The following is a 12,312-nucleotide window of genomic DNA, read 5'->3' on the forward strand; positions in this document are numbered from 1 at the left end:
GAAGCAGCAGCCTCTTTCACCTGCCCATCAAGAAGTGCTAGTCCTGAAACTCCATGGACAAATTTGCACAGCCTGAGGGGACTGTGCCTGAAGATGAGGTCCTGCATGCCTTTTTCAGAAGAGCAATTGCCATGCTTCCTGCAGCCAAAGCTGCTATTGGAACAGCTTTGCTCACCTGAAACCTAAGCCATGTGTTAATTCACTTGCTGGAAGACTGCCCTCCAAAGTCTAGCAGACAGGATCAGATTGTGTGTGGCGTCTAGTTCCCACTGGCTTTTGGCAGAGTGGGGTGGCTGACAGGGAGTTAATAACAGCACCTTCAATACCATTCTAGTTGGAGACCCAAATGTGGGTTAAACCACAGGAAACATCTGCCAGTTTGTGCATTATGAAATAAATCTGTCTCCCTCCCTCCCTACACTTGTGGTTCCAGAGGTAAAAATGGTGAATCTACGATCTCCGGACATGCTAGGACTCTTTACAACACAGAAATTTGTCCAGGTAGAGAGTTTTCAACTTTACTGAAACAGCTGGGTGTCTGAGAAAATTCACAAAGACAACTTCCATCCAACTGAAAGATTTCTGGGCATTTTCAGGGGTACTTTGCTGATGTCCAACACAGTGAAACCACCTGCAACTTTTGGGCAGTGGGTTTTAACTGCAAAGTTACATTCTGGTGATAGACAGCAATGACAAGGTCTAAAAATGACCCAGAGGAAAACGGTTTTAATCTTGTTAGGCATAGGCTAGACCCTAATGCAAGACCCGAGTGTGAGGCTCATACATAGCACAATCAAGACCTAAGTTACACTAGTCTGTTCAAATCTTTTGTTGTGTAGAAACTATGTCTTTGAATGATGATCAAATACACAAACTTTTGCTATTGAATTTGTCTTCCAGCAGATAAAACAATTTTGTTTACTATTCTGTGCACTGCAGTTGTTCTGGGGATTCGTCTTGTGGTACTCTACCAACACTTGCTGCAAATTAAGAAGTTGGTAGAGTTGTTCCCTGCTGTCAACCCCCCTGCTCTTCACCATGTTTCATTACTATATACGACTGCCCTGAAACTACAGATCACAGGGGACCTAAATTCTGAAGACCACTGTTGAAAAGCTGTATCCAAATACCTACTAACAAAGCTTACTGCATGTGTCACCATGAAGGCAGACCAAGGAGTGCAACATCATTATTTGCTTAAACTATTCTAGTGAGGTTGGTTGAATTTTTCTCACAGTTCATAAAAAGTGTCTCAAGAGAAAGGGAGCACTAGTCTGTAAAATGTAATGCCAGTTTGTGCTCTTATCTGCAGTACGAACATGGTACTGCCTGATCCAGTATTCAGTGGAAAACAATTTATCTGCAAAGAGTTTTAGATTGCAGTGGGATTGCTGCCAGAGCAGAATGTCAGCTTAGGCAACAGAGCCTTGAATCCAGCATTGCTATCATGAATTCTTCCTGGAGGATGCCCCATTAGGCTTTAGATTTTGAAGCACGGCAGAACTGCCAACTCTTACTCACCTTTAGTGAGATTCAATCATTCATTACTTTGTACATCACTCTTCTTTGATAATGGGTCTCAGTAAACAATTTATGAGCAACTCCACACATCCATAGGAAAGTCCCTCACATTCTGCTCTTGAAACTAATTTTATAACCCTGTGTAAAAGGAGTTGGCAATGAGGCTTTCATAAAGGAGTGGATCATTTCATTATTACTGGAAATATAGTCAAGGGAAGAAGAGCCCATCTGGACTGTATTTTTGCCAACCTTCCATCATATGGTGACACACAATTGCTGACATCTACATTCTTGTTTAAAATTCTGATATTTCTTTCCTTCTCTATCGCCATTAAATTAAACCCCAAGGAAGAACTGATGTCTGGACTTCTGTGGAACAGTTGTGTTTATCATCAACCTGTGATTCCACAGACACCATTTTTTTCCCCTTTGGATCTTAAAAGACAATGTAGCTTTCAGGAGCTCACGGAGTGGTGAGAAGTGGGAAAGATAGAAATGCTTACCACGGGTTTTGCTAAACAAAACCTATTTTCACTCTCTCAGACCAGGTCAGAAAGCTAGACATGGAGCCACAGTCATCTGGCTGTCCCCTCAGAAGGGACTGTGTGCCTCTCATTCCCCAGACAGGAACACAGCATCTCCCACATAAACACACTTCAACTCTAATTTAGCACAACCACTCCCAGGTGTTCAGTTTTCATTATATTACTCATGATATTGTCAAAAAGACTTTCAGTTACTGCCAAGTCTTTGTCTAGTATCAAGCAGACTTGAATGGTCCAAGGGGGGACCAGGGTTCCTAGGGGATTCCAAGGTATGACAGGATACGGCCTTGGGGAACAGTTTTCATTCAGCCTTACAAGGAGAAGAGCTGAATTCAGGGAATTCAGATGCTGCTAGAAAGTCTTGTGTTGAGTCCTGCCCAAACACAGATGTCCAAGAACACAACAGCTGCAAATAATGAATCACAGTCATTTCCAGAGACACCCATGTGATTTTTGTTCCTCTCGGGTTTGTTATGCGAAGCTCATGATCAAAGTTGGGAAACTTACAAAGAAAAAGAAGAACAGGAAAGAAAAGCACATTCTGAAAGTCCAGCAACTCAAAGGCAATTATGCAAGATTGCACTACTACGTGAATCATTGCAGCTGGTTACTGGGAGTAAAGCAGATGTACAGAATGTAGGTACAGGCATAGTGTTTCTGTGCTTTCATCTCTGAGATAATATCCATGCTCCCAAACTAATATATAGTGCGATCACTGTGCTCTATCATACTGATTCCCCAGATGTGCTTAAGAGATGGGAAGTGTCAGATAAAGATAGTATCTTAGTAAAAACTAATGGTTCAAGCAGGATCAAAGCTAGGCATTTCTCAAGGACACTTTAAACAGAATGCATGAACTCTCCGGGTATAGTTTTAAAAATAACTCTCTTGGTACAGGAGTCATACAGTCCAGACAAAGGTCCCTTCAATTTCTCCTGGGAGATCCAGATAAAAGTACAAAGAAAAAGGAATGTCCATGAAAAAGCAGCAAAGGGCTAACAGAGCAGTCTCTAATTCCAGGAACTTTTGTAGCTTTTCAACTCAATGTTAATGGTATGGGATACCAAGAAGTAGGAGTAAAGAAGTTCTTTTAGCTCCTCTTGGTTCCTCACAGAATTATTATCAGAAGAAAAAACAGTAATAGCATTTAGTCTTGCTTCTTTCCTTCTCACAAAAGATAGTGCAGGGAGAGCAGTTAAAATTATCTTGCTGCATGGAAAACTAACTGCATCTCTGGAAATCATGTTTTCTGTCTTGCACATGGGCATTACTTTCCTGGGAGAGAGCTCCAAAATATTAGGGATTCCATAAGATGGTGAACCAGTGTCTTAGTTTCCCTGCCTTTCTGTGGATTCCACTGTGGCCATAACTTTGTTAATACCCACAACTGACATGTACAATTGAAATAACTCTTGGTTAACTTCTGCTTCTTCTTTTGCTTTTTAAAATTTGTATCATCTTCTCTTATACATTATTAAATGAAACCAAAATGTCACTGCAGAGTATAAATCTGTTGTTTTTATGGGACCTCATGCTATTGCCTAAAGTGAAGGGCTCATCTAGATAAGCTTACATGCAATCCTAACTCTTCCATTGTGCGTATCTATTACAAGAAGGATATTTTTTCAGGAGAGCTAGCTGATACATTTTATTAGCTAGCTGATACAGTTAAGAAAGTCAAATAAGCTTACACAGTTGCTTAATCAAGCCAGACAGAAGTAGCAAGTTCTGTGCCAAACAGATGTTGGAAATGATACTTATCTACATCACTCTTCTTATTCCTACATGGACAGTAATAAGTCTTGCACTGGATAGTGGCTTGCTCCAAACACAAAGTGACATTTTATGCCGCAATAACATTTTGGAATTAAGCAGTGGAGAAGTGAAGTGCATGAAGCATTCTCTTCTATATTGCTGGTATCTACCTCCACATGGGAAATGCCCTAATTGTAGAATACATGTCAGTTCATGGTTCAGCTTGTCAGTACACACACCAAAGAGAATAAAATATTTAACCAAGAAAACAATGACATCTTCATAAAAGCAAGACATGATATATATCCCAGTAGATAGTAGATAGTATATAGATCCCAGATCTTTGCATGTATCAACCTCAGCAATATATCTAACAAAGCGTCTATGCCCCCTCCTATCTTTACCGAGGGTGCAGGCAGGAAATATTGAGGGAGACGTGAGAGAAAAGGGATAATGTTCTAACCAGCATAACCTTGCACTCAGTGTGCAGTACCTTCTCTAACTGGGGGAAGCCTTCGGGAGCAGTTCTTTACCACAAACCACCTATAAGCAGCTGTTCTGTGCCTACAGCAAGTGGTTATTCCTCCTCCTGTTGTAACTTGTGTGAACCCTCTCGCAGAGTTCATGAAGGCACCTGGTTGAGGTGGTAAATTGAAAGAAACTTCAATCATTTATTGGAAGCCATAATTGTAAACCTGAAATAAAGTGCTTGGAGGGATTATAGAAAATCTTCCAGCTGCTTGAAAAATATATTAGTCCCTTTAGGGAGGGCTGCAAAGATTGCTATTTCAGCTATTTTCCTGTATAACTCATAAACATTGCCTCTCAAATCCCAAACTCTTCAGCCAAACTCCTGCTGAGCAAATGGAATTTTGCCCAAACAAGGACTGAATAAGGTCTTCTGCAGTTAACTCTGTGAGCCTGGCATTGAAGTATTCATTGTCATGATAATGCTATCTATTCTCATTGAATCTGACAAGACGGATAGTCACAGAGTTTACTCGTTTTTACAGTTTGTCCCATGAGGATTTATTTAGCCTGGGAATTCACTTGTCACTAAATTTTCACAGTATATACAAATCACTGGTCATATTTGTGTTTGCCCTCTGGACACCTGTAATTTGTGCATCGTTATTTTCCATCGCTTGTTTGTTAGGTAAGGATAAAAATACAAATGTCTTTTTGGTAGCTGTCAACATTTTTACAGCTTGTGGTTTTCCCTAAAACCAGAATACTATTAACAATAACTTTGTTCTCCTTAACTGCCTTTATGGATCCCTCAGAGGCATCCTGTAAGATCAAGAAACTGAAAACTCTTGCTAACTTACATTACATACTTTAAAGTGCTGAAACTGTTGACACGTAGTAATTTTTTTAAATTTGAGAACAAAAAGTAGGACTCTGATGTGCTGTGTGACAGGAAGTTTTTCTGTAGGTCTACTCTTGCCATGAATTACTACAAGAGCATTATAGTGTAGCCTCAAATTACTGGCCTTTTTTATTAACACCATGTGCACAATGCAAATATCAGCTGTATTGTCTTGGAGCTGTACAGGACCTTGAAAGTGTCCTGACCTGGACTTTACTGGTACTGTCAATTCCCATGATTATCACTCACAAATGAACTACACAGATTGTGTTTACCCTCTGTCGGAGGCACAGCACTATGTGTTATTGTTATGTCTAATGCCACCATTTGCTAAGGGCAGAACCAGACAAAAAATAAAGAAATTGGCTGAGATTAACCTAACACATTCCAACTTCACAGGCCCATATGAGAGCCAGAAGTAGGAAATAATGAAAGAAAGTACATCTAAGTGATCTGAATGTAGAAAATTCAGATTAAATGTTTTGAGAGAACTCAGTTCCGATTTCACTCATGTAAGAGGTGTCTTGGACAGATTCCAATTCAGATAACTGCATGAAGTCCAATTCTTCCTTAAGACGTGACTGAATAAATACTACTTGGATGATCTAACATCATTGCAATGGGCATAATGCAAAATCTGGAACAGAGTGACCTCTCTGATACTTGAAACCATGTATCTGAGTTATGACCATGAGATCTACTTACATTTTCTGCACATTTTGAAGGAGCCAGGATAATTTCTGAACTGATCTAATGCTGTTGAGGACAGCAGCAATGCTGGTATGTGCCAGTTAAAACATAGTCAAGCAGTTTTCTTTCAGTGGCACTTAAAATGAAGTGTGAATATTTCAAAATAGAAGGCCTAAAATTATACTCAGCAACCCAAATAAGTGGCTTGATTTTCAAGTGAATTGGATGTTTGAAAGTTCTCATTCAGCTGTTGCTATTAAGCATCCTAGAAAATCAAGCTGCCAATTTGCATACAACTACACATTCAATATATAGACAAATGTGTCTACATGCAAACACATTCATCATTCTCTGTTTTTCCCATCTTCACTCAGAAAAAAAAAAAAAATTGTGTCAGAGAAAATCCAAGAGAAAACATGGGTTCAATAAATGGCAGGATGGGAAGTATTACAGCGTATGGCTCCACATAACACAGATGACAATCTTTGTCCCTGGATATCCCATACTTTTTTTGGCTCATGAGCAATAAAGAACTAAATTTATTCTAGTGCAAGCAAATTCCCATTTGCTCATTCCCATGGATCCTGCATATTGCCTGTTTTCTCTGCTTGCACTGTACACGACAATTTTGCAAAATTCCCCTAGAAGTTGATATTATAACAGGACCTTCTTACACACATAGCAAATATACAACTGATAAACTGAGTGAGATTCATGCCCCTATTTTTAAACTTCATCTATGCAGGCACCTACCTGTGAGTTGGGTGTCTGTACCCACAACAGTCAATGAAGTCCTGGTCAATTCAGTCTGTATGCTGCAGCAAACAATCAAACTGACCAAACACTGGTGTATGTGCTTTGCTATGAGTCAATTTCTATTCTCCATTAATTAGATGGACACACACAACATGGGTGACCTAAAATGAAGTAAGATGTGTATCACCTCCAAAGTTTCCCTGCCTGAGTTCACTCCCATCTTCATTCAGTTGTCAAAAATCTTTGTGAAATCAGCCACGTTTTTCTACTTAAAATCTTATTTTCCCATGACTTATGTGGTTTATTCCTCTCCTTTTTCTCTTTGTGACTGTCTAACATTCCTGCAGTCTGACCATCTTGCCTGACCTTCCAAGTTTCTCACAAGGCACTTTCTCAAATCCCATTCTCTTCTCTTTTACTACTGTATTTCTGTTGATTAGTTTGCAAATGCAAGCCTAAGAATTAACTGGGGCTGTAGAAGAGTCATAATTTTGCCTCTTTACCTTAGAACTGCTTCATTCTACCAAGACAAAAAATTCAGCAAGCTTTTTGCAGTGAACATTGCTTTCAGTTCAAGCTGTTTCTGGACCCTCACATTCAGGTCTAACAAATGTCAGGGACATTCTTTTGCATAGCATAGAACATAACTGGACCTTGATACATACTTCTATATAAAAAACATCACTTTTCACTACATATAGCAATAAGCAGTGAGAACTCAGCCTTGATCCCCCTTTTTTTAATCTGAAGGATAGATCCATAGAGATAAAAGAAGGCCAAATTTACTTATCAGGTCTTTGCCAAGAAAGGACTTCACAGGGAGAAGATTTTTTTCCACAGAAAAAATTATTCCACAGAGAAAAAAAATATATACAGGTCGCAGAATGATGCATGTAAAAAGACCATTGCACGTACCAGTGTGCTTTTAATAAAATGACAGTTTTTGTATATAGACAACAGAATTCACTCTCATTTTAATGTGTGGTATGCCTCTGGTTTTCTTGTATCCGCAAGCCCTCGGAAGATGTAATTTTTCACATTCTTTCTTGGGGGCTTTAGAAAGAAAAGAATTTATCCCCAACAGACCTGAATATATTCTTCCTCCTCTAAGTTCTGTCTCCCTCTTAAGTCCAGCATGTCTTGAAGTCGAGTGCACCCTCAGTAAGTTTGCAGATGACACCAGGTTAGGTGCATGTGTTGATCTGCTCGAGGGTAGGAAGGCTCTGCAGGAGGATCTGGATAGGCTGGACCGATGGGCTGAGGCCAACTGTATGAAGTTCAACAAGGCCAAGTGCCGGGTCCTGCACCTGGGGCACAACAACCCCAAGCAGAGCTACAGGCTGGGAGATGAGTGGTTGGAAAGCTGCCTGGCAGAGAAGGACATGGGAGTATTGATTGATAGTCAGCTGAATATGAGGCAGCAGTGTGCTCAGGTGGCCAAGAAGGCCAACAGCATCCTGGCTTGCATAAGAAGCAGTGTGGCTAGGGAAGTGATTGTCCCCCTGTACTTGGCTCTGGTGAGGCCACACCTCGAGTACTGTGTTCAGTTTGGGGCCCCTCACTACAAGAAGGACATGGAGGTACTTGAGCGAGTCCAGAGAAAGGCAATGAAGCTGGTGAGGGGTCTGGAGAACAAGTCTTACGAGAAGCAGCTGAGGGAGCTGGGATTGTTCAGCCTGGAGAAGGGGAGGCTCAGGGGTGACCTTATCGCTGTCTATAGGTTCCTTAAAGGAGGCTGTAGCGAGGTGGGGATTGGTCTATTCTCCCACGCGCCTGGTGACAGGACGAGTGGGAATGGGCTAAAGTTGCACCAGGGGAGGTTTAGGTTGGACATTAGGAAGAACTTCTTTACGGAAAGGGTTGTTAGGCATTGGAATGCTCTGCCCAGGGAAGTGGTTGAGTCACCATCCCTGGAAGTCTTTAAAAGGTGTTTAGATGTTGAGCTTAGTGATATGGTTTAGTGAAGGACCTGTTAGTGTCAGGTCAGAGGTTGGACTCGGTGATCTTGGAGGTCTCTTCCAACCTAGACGATTCTGTGATTCTGTGATTCTGTGATAAGGAAACTTGATTCTGTGAAGGGCACTGTAACAACAAAACCTTTTCCTTCAGGTTAGGAAAAAGATGTGTTAAAATACTACACCTGGATTAGCTCTAAATTCTTCTTTCTTTTTCTCATTCTAAAGCCTGTTCTCATCAATAATGCTGCTTTTAAATGGCTAAAAGCCAAAACTGGGAAACAATACATTTTTCTCCACCTCTTCTCCATTTCCTGGCCACAGTAATGTTCCTGGTATAAATGCACAGACCTAATGGTGGATAGGGGTGAGAAATGATGGGGTGTGTTGGCCTCCATTAGATATATGTACCCTGTCAGAAGTACTCGTGCTAACACTGCGGCACTAAGAGTATTATACAGGAGGATATACTGGGAAAGCCATGTGATCTTTCTCCTCTAGTGTGATATAGTGCTCTAAATGTAAACTTTCTATAAATCTTGCTGCAAGCCTCAAGGCTTTACACGATTCTTTATAAAACGTCCCTCTAAACAACACTACTGTTTATTTGAAATGTTACTGAAATCCTGTTAGCATGACGGTTTGTGTGAGTTCTCCCAAGTGTTCTCATGAATGCATCGTATTAAAGCATGCCACATGGGAACCTCGCTGTGTCACCCCGACATTCTGCAACATTTCCCTGTACTCCCAGGAGGACCACACATCTTTATTACCTAATGTTTGTCAGCCACATAATTATCCCTGATGTAGAATGAAAAGCAAAGCATTGTTGACCAAAGAGCTGTCTAAGGAAAGTAGGTGGCATAAGACTTTTTTCTATTATTTCCCTACTAATGATAACCATGTTTTCCATATGCCTTGAGTACCTATTTGGTATATACACTGCCCTAATCTTTGTTTTAGTAATTTACTTCATGTCGTATTACAAATAAACTATTTCTGTAGGAATATTGCGAACATATTTATTTTCCCTTATACCTATTTTCATTTCAGAAGTGTTACATGAAACAACTTAGTCATAGTGTCTATTTTAAATATCAAAGAAGGTTAGTAAGTATAAATTTTGGTGCTCGTGACAATGTTTTTGTATAAATATATTAGTAAATATGAAGATGTGAGAAAATTAATTCCTGATTTAGTTTTTTTTTCTGGGGGAAAAAAAAATAGACTCAAAGGCAGTGAAATTGAATAGACACAGAAGTGTCACAGAAGTAACCAGCACTATGGATCAAACAGCGTCCTTGTTTCAGTCTCAGCCACCAGGAAAGGGGAGATGCTGGCAGCAGTACTTAGCAGTACAATCAGGCCATCTGCGTGTGCATGTCAGGTGCAGGAGGTCTGCTACACGACATCACATTTGCTGGGCGGTGAGGTAGCATATGGTGCCCGTGCATGAACACCTGCCTGGTACAGCTCCTGTGCCATCGGGATCATTTCCTCTCCTTTGTTCAGAAGGTGCAGGAGTGGCCGTGGGCTATGCATATGCTAAAGGAAGTGCTTCTCGGGTTTTGCTCCACCCTGCATCAATCTATGTCTTACAAGGCCAAGCATCATTGTACAAGGCAGCATGCAGCTAGACATCCTCTCCCAGTCCTTAGAAAATACCACAGATGTGCTGAGATCAGCTGCACACTAGGTTGGGATTACCCAGTACTGTCTGCTCTTAGGCATTTGGAAATATCACGGGCTGACCTGCAAAGAAAATGGTTATCAGCAGCATGGACAGCATTTTTTGGCCTCTCCAGATCTACTTCAGCCACATGGACTGTCACCAGCCCCTTCATGTCAGTGTGAGACACAGGAGTGGCACAACAGTACAAGGAGAGACAGGTGGCAGAGAGATTAACCTGCAGAAAATATGTAAGGGAGGAGAGTGGAAAATCAGCTGAAAGTAAATATTGACTTAATGCCTATATCAACATACAGTTCTCCTCTCTTTTCAAAACCCAAGGGGACAGACAAGCAGGTTTGAAACAAATCTTCCCGGCCGTGCAGATGAGGCTGCTGTGCTGGTGTCACTCAAACCCCATCATTGTTAATCATCAGCAGAGATGAAAAGGTTATCAGGGAGAGTCAGGGAAACAGAGCTTAGCCCACAAATAGCACCTGCTTCCAAGAACCACCTAATGACTGCATCTTAGAAATCAGGGAGAGTCTGTCCAAATCCATTAAGGCACTTAGCATAAACATGTATAAAAGATCTGTTTAGTTTGGGTGAAGGAGGAAAGAGAAAAAGAATCCCCAAATGCTGGGAAAATATATAAAATTACAGACAGTTTCAGCCATACTAAGCGGTTCATGGCGTGTCAGCTTCTCCATTGAACCCACACTTTCAAGATGTTATTATTCAACTGTTAAATTTGCTACGGGAAAGTCTTATCACATTAGTTAAGACATGTTGGTCAAGTGCAAGCAAGCAATCTTTCTGTCATTATTCCTTTCTTTCTAAGCATTTGAAAACAATTACAAAGCCATTTTAAATGTCAATAGCACAAGGTTTAAGAATTCAAGGGGCTACCTATTTCACAGTAATAGTATAAGGATTAACAAAATTAGAATGTGGGCAGCAATATGAAGGTATAAAGCTCTGAAGCAGTATGAAATGCAAATACACATTTAGGTTGGAGAGTGCAGTTTAACAGCCAAGATAAATTTTACTCTATTGACAATGATAGTAGTGAGGGCAATAAAAAGGTGAGAATAGATTAAAAATATCACCCACAAACAAGGAAGTTGGGCTTGATTTCTTTTTCCTTCTTTTTAGAACACAAAAGCAATTGACTTTGACTGCAGCTTTTCAGAAAATGCTGGAGCTTTGTCAGGAATTTATTTCACCATTATGCTGCTAAGCTTGCTTAGACAGACTGTTGCATCTGTGGGCCTATCCTGGGTATTTGGGAAGGAATGGAAACTTGAAAATAAGTCAGTGAGTTTTGCTGTAGAACTCTGAAACAACTTACAATTCCTTTTTTTTTTTTTTTTAATTGGTGTACTAGGAATGGGAAATATCACCTCCTGAATGTGAACTAAAAAGTGTAGTAACTCTTTTGTATGTATTCTTTAAGTCACAAAATGTTCTTGTGAGACCCCACCTGGAGCACTGCATACAGCTCTGGGGCCCCCAGCACAAGAAGGACATGAAAGTATTAGAATGAGTCCAGAGGAGGGCCACAAGGATGATCAGAGGGCTAGAGCACCTCTCCTACGAAGAGAGCCTGAAGGAGTTGGAGTTGTTCAGCCTAGAGAAGAGAAGGCTCCAGAGAGGCCTCATAGCAGCCTTCCAATACCTAAGGGGGGCCTACAGGAAAGCTGAGGAGGGACTCTTTGTCAGGGAGTGAAAAGAAAGGACAAAGAGTTTAAGGCTTTAAACTAAAAGAGGGTAGGTTTAGATTGAATATAAGGAAGACAATCTTTATTCTGAGGGAGGTGAGGTACTGGCACAGGTTGCCCAGAGAAGCTGTGGATGCCCCATCCCTGAAGGTGTTCAAGGCCAGGCTGGATGGGGCTTTGAGCAACCCAGTCTGGTGGGAGTTGTCCCTGCTCATGGCAGGAGTGCTGGAACTGGATGGTCTTTAAGGTCCCTTTCAACCCAAACCATTCAATGATTCTGTGATTCTATGAAACTGCAGTGGATAATTTACCCTAGAACAGGTTTCATTCT

General features: G+C 40.9%; 1 long non-coding RNA gene across 16 annotated transcripts in view; it reads right to left on the reverse strand.

The window, feature by feature from the left end:
* The window catches only part of LOC121061795, a 39,041-nt gene that overhangs the window by 11,171 nt on the left and 15,558 nt on the right, over positions 1–12,312 (reverse strand). For 2 of the 16 annotated variants that reach the window (XR_005815281.1, XR_005815277.1), the window contains exon 1: positions 1,522–1,653. The exons of the other annotated variants lie outside the window; for them this stretch is intronic. This is a non-coding gene — a long non-coding RNA (uncharacterized LOC121061795). Of the gene's footprint in view, positions 1–1,521; positions 1,654–12,312 lie in introns of those variants that run through there. 16 annotated transcript variants of the gene reach the window in all.

The sequence above is a fragment of the Cygnus olor genome, chromosome Z (genome assembly GCF_009769625.2).
Source record: "Cygnus olor isolate bCygOlo1 chromosome Z, bCygOlo1.pri.v2, whole genome shotgun sequence".
In the NCBI taxonomy this organism is placed as follows: domain Eukaryota; kingdom Metazoa; phylum Chordata; class Aves; order Anseriformes; family Anatidae; genus Cygnus; species Cygnus olor.